This window comes from Neofelis nebulosa, chromosome 1 (genome assembly GCF_028018385.1).
Source record: "Neofelis nebulosa isolate mNeoNeb1 chromosome 1, mNeoNeb1.pri, whole genome shotgun sequence".
Taxonomy (NCBI): domain Eukaryota; kingdom Metazoa; phylum Chordata; class Mammalia; order Carnivora; family Felidae; genus Neofelis; species Neofelis nebulosa.
Window position 1 is genome coordinate 81,049,367 of NC_080782.1, and position 13,499 is coordinate 81,062,865.

The 13,499-nt window shown below is 39.3% G+C and overlaps 1 long non-coding RNA gene across 2 annotated transcripts in view; it reads right to left on the reverse strand.

Moving 5' to 3' along the window:
• Nucleotides 1-13,485, reverse strand: part of LOC131509988 (uncharacterized) — a 152,592-nt gene extending 139,107 nt beyond the window's left edge. The window contains exons 1-2 of one of the 2 annotated variants that reach the window (XR_009260846.1): nucleotides 12,992-13,485; nucleotides 9,282-9,451 (exon numbers count right to left, since the gene is read on the reverse strand). This is a non-coding gene — a long non-coding RNA (uncharacterized LOC131509988). Of the gene's footprint in view, nucleotides 1-8,901; nucleotides 9,452-12,991 lie in introns of both variants that reach the window. The other variant, XR_009260845.1, reaches the window with a different exon arrangement.
• Nucleotides 13,486-13,499: the final 14 nt, after the last annotated feature.

Below are 13,499 nucleotides of genomic sequence, written 5' to 3' on the forward strand. Positions count from 1 at the left end.
TTTTATATGCTGAATCAGCTTTGCATTCCTGGAATAAACCCCATTTATTAAAGTGTACAATCCTTTTTATATGTTTGCTAAATTCAGTTTGTTAACATGTTGAGGAAATTTTGACTCCACATTCACAAAGATATTGGTCTGTGGTTTTCTTTTCTTATAATGTCTTTATCTGGTTTTGGTATCAGAGAATACTGGCTTCATAAAATCACTTGGAAAGTTGTTCCTTCTCTTCTACCTTTTGTAAAAGAAGAATAAATTAAAAAAAAAAGCTTTACAAGATTTTATACGGTTATTTAGCAATCAAATTTTGAGTGGGGAAAAAAAGATAATTATAGAAAGGATTTGCAGGAGCATGGACTTCTACTTTTGGCCATGGTATAGAAACTAGCATTGGACTTAACCTCTGCTATAAACAATTACAAAATTGGGCAAAATATATGATTTACTGCTTTTATAAATTTGACCAGCTGATGGTATAAAAGAGAAACATATCAGAGGAGCTTTAGGACTCTTTCTGCACTATAGTGCAGTAAGGAAGAGCTCTAGTAGAAAGTTATCTGTCTGACTGAGAAGCCAAGGCAAAGATTGGTGGCTGAGGTTTGAACCAACTAGGTGTAATGGGGCATGATTCACAGAGGAGAGAGTTGTGATAAGGGGGTTACATAGAAGTATGAATAAGAGTTTCTTCAAGGCTCTGGCCAACATGCAAACCAAGCATTTCAAACTGAGATACCATGAGGTCAAAGACAGTAATTGCTGAGAGTTGAATGGAAAAAAAAAAGAGAGAAGTTGCACAAAAATGGAAACTGTTGTATTCAGGCCAGAGGGAATGAAAATCTTGCAGAGTTCTCCAGGTACTCAGATGCAACTCCCAAAAAGATATTCCTTAACAGTAAAATCCACACCCTAAAAGAAGTGACAAATCCTAGGACTAAGGACAAGACAGAAATAGACCTACATTAACAAATCAAAATTCTAACAGATAAAAGGATTTTCTAGTAATTTAACTGGAAAATTTAATTTGTCAGAGAAAAGATACTCAACACCCAAAGGAAGACAACACAGAGTCCCTACAACCTGTTATCCACAATGTCCAGTATAAATTTTTTTTAGATGTTACATTTAAGAAAATAAAACCTGGCCCATATTAAGATAAAAAGGAGTCAATAGAAAAATGTCTCAAAATGTCCCAGATGTTCGAAGTAGCAAAAAAAGACATTAAAGAGGCTGTGACAAATATCTTCAAATACCTAAGACCTGATAAGTAAACATATAAGGAAGTTCTACATAGAAATGGAAACTATTTTTAAAAGATTCAGTTGGAATTCTAGAAGGTAGGTAGACAGACACACACATTTATAAAATTTAAGTCAGTAAGAGAACTATAATAATAAACATTATCATATATTTCTAAATTATAACTGTTAAAATTCTTAAAGATTAAATCAAAGTAACAAAAATGATGAAAGATTCAGATTAGTAAGCTAATGTGTCTGAGTAAAAGTTAAATTAGAATGATCATTATTCAAAAGACACTTTAAAAGCAAGTAAACATTATCAACCATGCAATATCAAAAAAAAAAACAAAAAGTACTTCACCAAAATTAAGTTTTAAATGCCAGCTATTTAAACCTGTTAAAATATTAACCATATATTCATGATACACATTCTACATTAGAGGTTTGAAAAGCAGGGGTAGAGACCAAATAGGTGGCTGAGAAATGGATAGACAATTCACCTTTACCAAGACTATAAAGGATTTTGTTGATGGGAATTACAAAAGTATATGTACAGAAGATTTCCATGAAGAAAGCTATAATTTCAACCCTCTGCAGAGAGACTGTGTGTATTATCTTCACTTCACCATTTCACCCAAGCCTAAAAGGAGGAACTTAAAGAAAACAAGAATTAGAAAACTTCACATATATTCCCTGCAGCGGGAACATCATCTATTAAATGACTTGGTCCTGAGAAAACTTAAGTAGATAATGGCAGAGGGGTTCCTGGGTGGCTCATTCAGTTAAGTGTCTGACTCTTGGTTTTGGCTCAGGTCATGATCTCCCAGTTCTTGTATTCAGACTCCGTGCTGACAGTGCAGACCCTGCTTGGGATTCTCTCTATCTCCCTCTCTTTCTGCCCCTCCTCTGCCCATCTCCCCAAAAAATAAATAAAAAACTTTAAAAAAATAAAGTACATTATGGCAGAATAGACAGGGATGCATCTGGGAAGTGACTGTACTCCCCTACAATGGCTGATAGAAATGTGTGAATCCTGAAGACAAAATATGGAACTCATGGTTGGTACATTGGTCTAGGATCATTCAAAACAAAATCATATCTAAAAGGAACACCTGGCTCCCTGTTGTATTCTCTCAATAGGATCACTTAAAGGAGACAAGAAAAAAGGAAGAGGGGAAAAGGTCTTGCCCCTTCCTGTATTCTTCCTATTTCTGTCAGTGTCACCCAGCAATGACACTTTACCCCTGACAAACAGTTGATCCTAAAGCAGCAGTAAGCTGCAGTTTCACTCCCCAAAACACCTTCATTGTGCCCCTCAGCGATACCAGTGCCAGATGGCCAGTGGCCCTCCCAGAGTTCTCAGTGCAGCACCCATATTCCTGAAGTACCAACAATAATCAGGCAATGACTCATCCTTAGAAATCTGACTCCCAGCTTTTAAAATCCTTCCTCCAAGCCTCTCAGATTTAAAAATATTGATGGGGCGCCTGGATGGCGCAGTCGGTTAAGCGTCCGACTTCAGCCAGGTCACGATCTCGCGGTCCGTGAGTTCGAGCCCCGCGTCAGGCTCTGGGCTGATGGCTCAGAGCCTGGAGCCTGTTTCCGATTCTGTGTCTCCCTCTCTCTCTGCCCCTCCCCCGTTCATGCTCTGTCTCTCTCTGTCCCAAAAATAAATAAAAAAAATTAAAAAAAAAAAAAGTTGAAAAAAAAAAGAAAAAAATAAAAAATAAAAATATTGACAAATTTCCCTCTTGTATCCCCAGACTTAGGGAGGATATCTGTTCTCTAGTACCTGGTAAATAGTTCTTTATAAAAAAATTCTCTAAATTAAAATAATTGATACAGTTCCTGTTTCCTGAGTAGACTCGGAGTAATTCACCTTGTAAGTTTCATTGTCCTTGGTAAAACCTAATGCATAACTCACGAATATGACACTGCAGAATTTATCCTGAAGCTCATGCTCAACAGGTAGTGACCACAAGGAAACCCCCTAGTATGACACAAGTGTCTATAAAAACTTTACACTTAGTCACCCACTATAAATGAGCAAAATTCTTTAACCTCTTTGAGGGTTGCCCAACCAAATTGTGGAAGCATTGGATGATCTCAATACAACCCTCTCCATTTGCTTTTTTCCCAGTAGGCCCCTCCAGCCAGTCTTTTGACTTAAGACTCTTAGGAGTGAGAGAGCTGACAGCCCCTATATCCCCTAAATTTCCAGTGCCCCATGTGAAGTTCTGTAATTATACCTATTTAAGGTCCTATCATTTGGCTTCAGGTAGAGGCCAGCACCATTTTCTTCTTGGAAAGGTAGGGGAGGAAACATTAGAAAACACTGACCTCGGGGCGCCTGGGTGGCTCAGTCGGTTGAGCGTCCGACTTCGGCCAGGTCACGATCTCGCGGTCTGTGAGTTCGAGCCCCGCGTCAGGCTCTGGGCCGATGGCTCGGAGCCTGGAGCCTGTTTCCGATTCTGTGTCTCCCTCTCTCTCTGCCCCTCCCCCATTCATGCTCTGTCTCTCTCTGTCCCAAAAATAAATTAAAAAAAAAAAAAAAAAAAAAAAAAAGTTGAAAAAAAAGAAAACACTGACCTCTCTCTCCCAAGAAATACTCAATTATAGGCTTCCATCTTTCAGTCTTCAATAATATCCAGTCTCCTTTTACACAGAAAGGAGGTAAGTAATAGGTTAATGAGAGCAGAACTGAGCTTTGGAAGCCCCCCTTTCCAATCTCACATAAATGGGTAATGCTTAAGTTTAGAATGGAGATAATTAGCATCTATGAGCCTTGACCTCTAGAGCCTCCTTTGAAGCTCCAAATAATCAGAAAAATATTCACGTAAAATCCTGTATATATTAATTAGGTTAAGAAGTAATCTTTTGTAACAAAAGACCCCCTAATACAGCAGAAGTTTATTGCTCTCTCATGTAACATTCAGAGCTAGACAGGTGGAATAAAATGGGAAGGCAGCCTGCTCCTTGATGTCACCCAGGTACCAGGGCATCACACATTATTTTTCCACATTATTTCCACATTATTTTTCAGACATTTCCTTCAGAGAATCACCTTTATCTGTATGGTTGAAGCTAGCTCACTACCATGACAGTTAAGGTCCAGTCTATGGAAGAATGGAATAAAAGAAAGATCTGCATACTCAATTTTTAAAAGACAAGACTCAGAAGGTGCATTTATAATTTCTACTCACACTCCATAGGTAAAAATTTAGACATGTACCCACATCTAGTTCTAACAGGCTGGGAAATATAATCTCTAGCTTAGGGACCATGTGCTCAGTTGGAAATCAGCAGCTTCTATTGATAAAAGAAAAAAGGGAAGAATGGGCACTGGGGATAATTAGCAGACTCTGCTAAGAATCATTCATAAATAAATTCAAATTTAAAAATGAATACTGAAAAAGAAATTGCTGAAAAAATTTAACATGAAATTCTATATTCAGAATTTTTTTTTTCAGAATATACTTTTAAAAATAAAAATGGGGGCACCTGGGTGGCTCAGTCAGATAAGTGTCCAATTTCGGCTCAGATCATGATCTCACAGTTGGTGAGTTCAAGCCCCATATCATGGAGCCCACTCCAGATCCTCTGTCCCCTTCTCTTTCTGCCTCTACCCCACTCGTGCTCACTCTCAAAATAAATAAACATTTAAAAGTTAAAAGAAAAATAAATAAAAATAAAAAATAGTTTTCCTTAAAAATTTAGTCCTAAAATACCTTAAACATCATAAATCATAATCTATCTTGACATTTAAGAAACTAATGTTGAGATCATTGAAATCTATTGTCAGTGATCTAGAGAGATACTGAAAATGGTGGGAAAAAAAATCCTTAGATAAGCCAGGACCCTCAATGTAATGCCTTCAAACTCTTATGAAATATTTTATCAGAGCTGATAAAATAAAAACAACAATAAAAATAACAGTTTTTATTTCACCTCACTTTCTTTTATCCACCTACCCTGAGTTAGGTAGGAAAATGCCCAGAGCAGGAACCATAAGGAAAAAACCCAAGAGAGGGGTTCCGTTTATTCACAAACTAAATAATTGCTCCAGTGACTATAAACAGGGCACGTGTTAAGTACTAGAAGACACCACCTCTAATATTTATACAAATAGTGAAATTTCTAACAATTACCAGCCAATAGGTTATTTTAGGCTAAACTACACTGTATGAGCTTTATTCCATAGAGGCTTAATATATGTTAGATATGTTCAGATAAACAAACCAGTTCAACATGAACTAATAATCAGGCGGCAACTAGATAAGTTAAAGCCAACTTCCAACTGCCTTGACAAGAACTCCCTAGTAGGTTAATAAATGAGTTTGGAATATCAGAGTATTAGGGACTATGGTAACCCTAATCACTTTTTAAAAGCTAATTCTAACATTTCCCAATGTCCTCTGACTATAGATGGCAGCTTAATAAAGCTAGGAATTCAAAGAGAACTAAACAATCTTATCCTTGGAGACCTGTTTGAAAAAGGACACCTGTAGTCATAAAAGTAATGAATCATTTGAACATGTCTCAAGAACAGTGATTTCCCAAAATGAGGATGAAAGGATCCAGTATATGAACTGCTCTGTTCAGGGTGGACTTTCAGCAAACATGTGGAGGTATTTATAAATTTACCTAAGGAAAAGAATTTGCAGTATGTGGGGGTCTGGCACAGGTACTTCCTTCCATTAAGCTTAACCAGAACCCATTTTCACAAGTTGGATCCTAGAGAATGTGTAGTTCTGGACCATCACCTGTATTTTATACAGAAAATAAGTGTTTTATTGATTATTCTTTTTTTTTTAATGTTTATTTATTTTTGAGAGACAGAGACATAGCACGAGCAGGGGAGAGGCAGAGAGAGAGAGGGTGACACAGAATCCAAAGCAGGCTCCAGGCTCTGAGCTGTCAGCACAGAACACAATGGAGGGCTCCAACTAATGAACTGTGAGATCACAGCCTGAACCGAAGTCAGACGCTCAACCTACTGAGCCACCCAGGCACCCCTTGAACACTTCATTTTTAATATTTTCTATTTATTGACCATTTCCTACTGAAAGTTTAATACCACATTTTATATAAAGTCTACTTTCATGAGAACTCCTTGTTTGTAAGCAAATAATGTTTTCACATTAAAGAGTAGCATATTAAGCCATGTTAAAGGGGAAAGAGTAAGAATGCTTAACCAAGTTTGGAAGTCAAGCAGTAGCTTAGCCTAAAAAAAGCTATTTTAACAGAGGACCAGTTAGTTCTCCATAGTCTGGAGAATGTTTTTAGAACCCAGATTCACTATTCAAAGAAAAAATTAAAAAACTAAATAAAATTTAGTGTGTGGAAACAATTAAAGTTTGAAAGAGTAACTTGGGGGGCGCCTGGGTGGCGCAGTCAGTTGAGCGTCCGACTTCAGCCAGGTCACGATCTCGCGGTCTGTGAGTTCGAGCCCCGTGTCAGGCTCTGGGCTGATGGCTCAGAGCCTGGAGCCTGCTTCCGATTCTGTGTCTCCCTCTCTCTCTGCCCCTCCCCCGTTCATGCTCTGTCTCTCTCTGTCCCAAAAATAAATAAAAAACGTTGAAAAAAAAAAAAAAAAGAAAAGAAAGAGTAACTTGGAAAAGTAGGCCAAATGCTCTAACTTGTAATCAAGATAATTACACTATTTGAGGGAACTCAAAAGCCCTTATTTATTAAAAATATCTGACAGAATAATGGGATTATTTTTCATTCTTGTAAACAAAAAATATAACAACAAAATATCAAAACAAGAACAAGACTAAAATTGGTACATCCATTAATTAAGGCAATAAAATGGAAGAACAAAAATCTAAAACAAGTTATTTATTCTCTGAATCAAGGTACATATAAAGAAAACATACCAAAAAAAAAAAAAAGGAAAAAGGGAAACCATAAAGAACTTTATTTGATAACCCTGTACAGGTCTTTAAGGCAGACAAGTACAGTATCAAATCTCAAAAATCTCTTAAGAGATTGTGCCCCTTATTAGGCTATTGTCTCTTACCTCCAAAACCCAGACCACTACACTCCACTTTCTGATGCCAGGACTGGAACCATTTCTGCTTTGCCAGCTGGCTCTACATTGTACTCTGCTGAAAAGTAATCTTAAAGGAGGAAGAATCAATTTGTTCCTCTGTTTCCTGTTTGTTTCCTTGAGGCTTCCTAGGTATGTCATTTTTGTTAGCATTGTCCCAATGCTACCTCAGCCCATCAGCAACATCCTTGCATAGCAACATCTGAGTGTAGTTTGCAGTTCTTCCAACCAAACCAGTCTTACTGAACCAGTTTTATTGAGTCTTTCTGCCCCAGGGTTATTAGCACTCCTCAGAGTGTCTGGGGCTCAGGTCCACAGGGCCTCTTTTCTAAGCTTCTGAGTCATTTCAAACCTCTTATTTTAGTTGCTCAAAGCTTAGTAGTGGTAGTTATGATGCTTTAGTATTCTCCTCTCCCATTTCAGTTTTTTTCTTTTTTTAAAAAATGTTAATGTTTATTTTTGAGAGAGACAGAGAGACAGAGCGTGAGCAGGGGAGGGGCAGAAAGAGAGGGAGACACAGAATCCAAAGCAGACTCCAGGCTCTGAGCTATCAGCACAGAGCCTGATGAGGGGCTTGAACCCACGAACTGCAAGATCATGACCTGAGCTGAAGTCAGAGGCTTAATCGACTGAGCCACCTAGGCGCCCTCCCCCCCACCATTTCAGTTTTCTTTAGCTTTATGTCAAATTCATGATTCTTAATATTAAATTCCATGTTTAAATATCTATCATGGTTTCTGTCCTAACTGAACTCAAAGTGAGTGTCCAGTAGTTCCTAAGGTGCTATAAAAATCACCATGGCTTGGGAGGTACATTTAAAAAAAAAAAAAACAAAAAAAAAAAACTTGTATGAATAAGAGAAGTTAAAGAGTGTACCCAAGGTTAAAAAGCTAGTTAGTGGCAGAATTAATCCAATGACCTCTAGCTTAGCAGTCTTATCCTGCCTATCCCATTTTTATAGCAGGGTCCTATTAACACTAAGCTGAGGGGCCAGAAATGGTAAAAGTTAGATTCCTTGGAAAGCAGATCTGTACTATATTAAGGGTATTAATAAGTGCTCTTATAATCAACCCTTGGAAGAGAGCAGGGAAAGAGCAGGAGTAAGCAAAGAAAGAGGCTGATATGGGATGCAGTACCAAAGGAGGCTGCAATTGATTCTACAAGGAGCTTTAAAGATAGGATGATCCTTCAGAGTTACGCTGAATTGGTGCAAAGAATTTGAGCACTTAGACGTCTATGTCAATCAGTCACTGAATCTATGCAAACCCAGAAAGGAAGTATGACCTTGGGTGAGATGGATCCTACAGCCTATGCAATCCAAGTGGAGGCTGACTGCTGAGCATTTTCTGCTGGCAGCACTTCCAGGAGCTGGGGGGAGTAAGTCCTTCATTCCTGGAGGGGGATAGCTCGGTGGTACATCACAGTGTCCACCACAGTCCAACCTGTATGCTACTTGGATCTACTTTAAATTCTGGAAGCAACTTCAGGATTCCAATGAACTTCTCTTCTCGGGGAGATTAATGGGAAAAACTATAGCCCACATCACTGCAGCTAGTCTTGGGTTATAAGTGATACTACCTTCATTTACTATCCATTTTAGATTACTCTCACCTTCAGTTGGCATGCCTGCTGATCTCCATGACTTGTCTGGTGGCATGATCCAGATACTTGCCTCAAGGTCTCAATGGTTTCCCATGCCATGTCTTCTTGCAACAACTAGTCTGAAGAGCAGGTAGCAGCCACAGCTAATTATTCATTTGAACTCTGGCTGTGTCCCTTGGCAGAAATATTCCCCATTGAAAACCAAAACTCCTAAACCCTCAGAGCTCAGAGTTGCTGAGATGGAAATTCCACAAGCATATTATTGGGAATGACAGTGGGTAGAGCCAATACTGTGTCCATTCCTTGATTTCTGGGCCTATATATTCTACCTACTGAGGACCATATCACTGATCTCTTAGAGGATGGCAACCAAATTCACAGGGTATTACCTCTGATCTGCCTCTTCAGCAACGCCTTCTACAGGCTGTTCATTCAATAGACTTCCCCATTATTCCATCATACCAGCAGCTTCTGAATGGTGTAGAATGTGATATAAGCTGGGATCCCATGGTCATATACATACTGAGGTATCTCCTTTGAAGTAAAGTGCAGTCCCATGCTGTAAGAGCAAACATTCTGTAAGCCTTATGATACTGGTGCAAGCTGAGGCTCTGCAGACAGGAAAAGCAAACCTATGACCATAATATATATCTATTACTGTCAAGAGGAATCTGTGTCTCTGGCCCTTTTATGGTAGAAGGGGCCCAATGTAGTCATTCTGATACCAAGTGACTGATGAGTCTCTTCAAGGGATGGCATTATACTCAGCATTGGTGTCTGAATGTGGATTGGGTATTCAGGAATAGCAGTAGCCATTTTAGCCTTCGTAATTTAGAGTCCGTGTTGTTAAGCCCATGCTTAGCCTCCTCCATCACTGCTACCTTCACTAATTCATTTGTTTACCAATTGTGACTTCACTGTGGTGGCAGGTTGCAATGACAGAGGCTGGCTGTCAACAACTAGACATGGTTTTAGTCCACCTGGTTGTTCAGTGCCTCTTCTGTGTTAGATGCTTTCTGGAGGGTGTTACTACGCAATCCAAAGATCTTCACCCTTCTTGTCTATTCTAATATGCCCATTCTCATGCCTCTATCTCAGAATTCCTTATCCCCAATCTAACAATTTTTGTCCTTTCCAGGCCATTGACCAACCAGCCAGGCTAATCACCACTATTCCTCAATCCATGTGTATTCTAACCTTGGATTATTTCTCTTGCTAAACAAAGTGGAGTACCAGATGCATCTCCCAAGGCTCTGACCATGAGGAAGATATCCTCTTACTTAGCTCTTAAGGCCACCCAATTAGGGCTACAGTTCAACAATATCAAACCAATTCATACATGAACGAAATGTGGCCTTATTTTTCCTTCACTAGTTGATCTTAAGGGATCACCTACTGAGGCATGAGCTGAGGGAGAGGCACTTGGGCAGGGGAATTCAGGCTACCTGGTCATGCAGCTTATTTGTGCCCTCTGGTCTTGCTTGTGTTCACTCCCGAATGTACCACTTTAACCCTATAATGGACTGTTGCTGAGCTTGCCCAAACTTATAACATGGCTGACCAACAAATCAGTTTGTGAAGGACAGTTGTGGGTACAATATCACGTAGTATCTCAATGTCAGGCACTCCATCTCTCTCAGGGATCTGCATAGGCACAAAGCTGCTTTTCAAAATTTATATGTATCTCTGCTGCATATTATGCCATGCTCCAGAACCCTTCAAGTCCACCTGTGAGTTTCTCATTGGAATTTTCCATAAATTCCACATATCCATATATCCTATACTATGTGTTTTCCCACCACTGATAGTTCCAATACCCAAACATATATGGCACTATAGCCCATGTGCAGTAAAGTCTATCACAATTTTTTTCTGACATTGAGTATAATACCTTAAATTATAATCATTATAATCATAAATATATCACTTTTATTTTCCTTGACTCTAAACTTTTTATTCAATCTCTTTGTTTCAAATTTTGTCCAGTTAATCTAATTTCTAGCTAAGGGGGGGGTCATTAAAAAGTGGCCAGGATCATTAAAGATAAAGAGCTACAGAAGATTAGAGGAGGAAGAGTTTACTTGCCTTTGAAGTTATGATAGGTTGAATAATGACCCCACCCCCCAAAAAAGATATACATGTTCTAATCCCTAGAATCTATGAATTTACCCTCTAGGGAAAAACAAAAACAAAACAAAAACAACAACAACAAAAAAAACTTTGCAGATGTGATTAAAGATCTGAAAGGGCCCTAAATGCAATGACATGTATTTTTGTAAGGTAGCAACAGAGGGAAACACACAGAAATGGAGGACACAATGTGACTACAGAGGCAGAGATGGAGTGATGCAACTATAAGCCAAGAAATGCCAGTCGGCAACAAATGGCAACAAAAGCTGAAAGAGGCAAAAAACAGATTGCCCCTTAGAGCCTCTGGAGGGAGCATGGTCCATTACTGTAAAAGACTAAATTTCTATGGTTTTAAACTACCAAATTTATGCCTATTACAGCAACCCTAGAAAAATAATATAGATCTAATAAAAAGAAAAGCTTCATGGGATGTGTAGTGTATTAAGAGTGATAGGTCAGATTTACATATGTAGTAACTAAAAAGAAGATGAAAAAAGAGGTGGGAAGGTGAGCATTACAGATGAATGGAAAAGGCAGTGAGACAGGAAATCAAGGTAATTGTACAAGAGAAAACAAAGCAGTTCAATTAGTTAAGAGTATATGCTACTTGCAAGTAAGCAGTGATACAGATTGTAGAAGATGGTGACTGCCAGCCTAAGAAGTCTGAATTAATCTAAGAAGTCTGAACTTTTATCCATAGACAATCAAGACGCCCTGCAGCTTGTTAGGACAAACTCTGGGTACCGGAGGGGAGGGAGGCAGAGGAAAGAGGGGGCATAGTGGTGAGATATGGGCATAGGTAATAATGATGTGCTAAATCCTTTTCATACCTCTCTGTCACACTATTCTCTTATTTTTTATTCAGATCCTTCCACCCCAAGGCTTATGGTCTGGGATTCTTTCCCCAGGACCAAGCAAAAGTTCTGGCATATACATTTCATAAATGGTAAATGAGCGAAGACAGAATACTGTATATTTTTTGTTTGTCATTACTAAGCATGGTACAATAGAGAACAGAATACTGAACAGTACTTGCATCACTTTTACTCTTCCAGAGTCTGATTAAGATGATTATATTAAAAACATATTTTAATATTGAAAGTAGAAGAGATTTAGCCTCAGTGTGATCAACCCCAAGGACTACCCAAGAACCAGGGCAGCAAGTGGAGCCAAATCCAGTCAACTAGTGGTGGCTGTCTGGGGCAGAGTTGAGAAGTAACATAAGGCTTGTGCCGTAATAGATTAGCAATGTCTGCTACAATGTTGGATTAGGAATAGCCACCAAACGACTTGTGTTTCCCATCTCACTCTTGCTCATTTGGTTAGTCATTTGGTTTATTTAAAAACTTTTCATTTTTATGTCTTCTAATGTGAAGTACAGAAAGAAAAATTCCATTTCAATGGAGGTTTCCATTAGTTGAGCATGGTTAATCCAAGACTTACTGCATTCAAGTGAAAAAAGAAGCCAAAGGTTGTGGTGTAGAGGGGACAGAGGACTGCTCTGCTGCCTGTATTCTATGGTTTCAGACTATTAACTATTCTGACTGGAATGAAAGCACACATTCAACTGTTTGTCTTCCAACAGCAGTGCATGTTTTATGAAAAGGCTAACTCTGTGTTTGGACAAAGCAACATACTCACTAAGGCCTTGGAGAGTTGGAAAATGGACACACTGGCCCGTGGAACCCCAGCAGGAAAAAGCGGACTCTGTAAAAAATGGACTCCAAAGTTTACTTGCAAAGTTATAAGACTCAAATCCAGAGAGAGGCTAAACAGCAGTGGCTGGAAATGGAGTCAAAGCTGAAATAGGCCACAGTCCTTCGTGGCCATATGTAGCACCCACACCTTAATGCGGGACAGGGATACCAAAATAGGTTTAAACTGTAGTTCATGAAACGAGGTATAAACACAAACTATCACACAAGTTTTGTTACCCCTGTTGCTTTAGCAGGGAAGGTAGAGTACCCACCCTCTGAGGTGCAAGTTGTTTAAGGTCCTGCTCCGGTTATCATTTTTGTTGACGTAGAAAGTTCCAGGGTCAGTGTGGGTGGCTCTCCTAAAGCCCTGAAATTACTTCTTGGCCTTGGATAAACATCCTCGGAGATTCGTTACCACCTGTCAAAATGGCCCACTTTCTCTGGAAATGCGCGGGAGAAGCGACCAAGACAGCCTGCGTTCCACACAGCCTAAACTCCACCCCCGCCAGGCGCAAGCGCACTCCCGAGTCTCGAGCACCAACCTACAACCAATACTGAGCAAACGCAAGGAGTTCTCACTCTAGCCACGCCTTCCTCTTTTCTCAGCAGGTCCTGTTAGGGGAGGCATGTCTGTATAATTATAATTACTATTGTTACTTTTAACCGCGCTTTGGTTCATTTTCCAACCACCCTTATTGGAACTCACTTTGCCTAAAGGAGGAATTGCTGTTTGTGGGTAAAATTTGCTCCTCCCGTTAAGTTGCCGTTCTGTTCTTACAG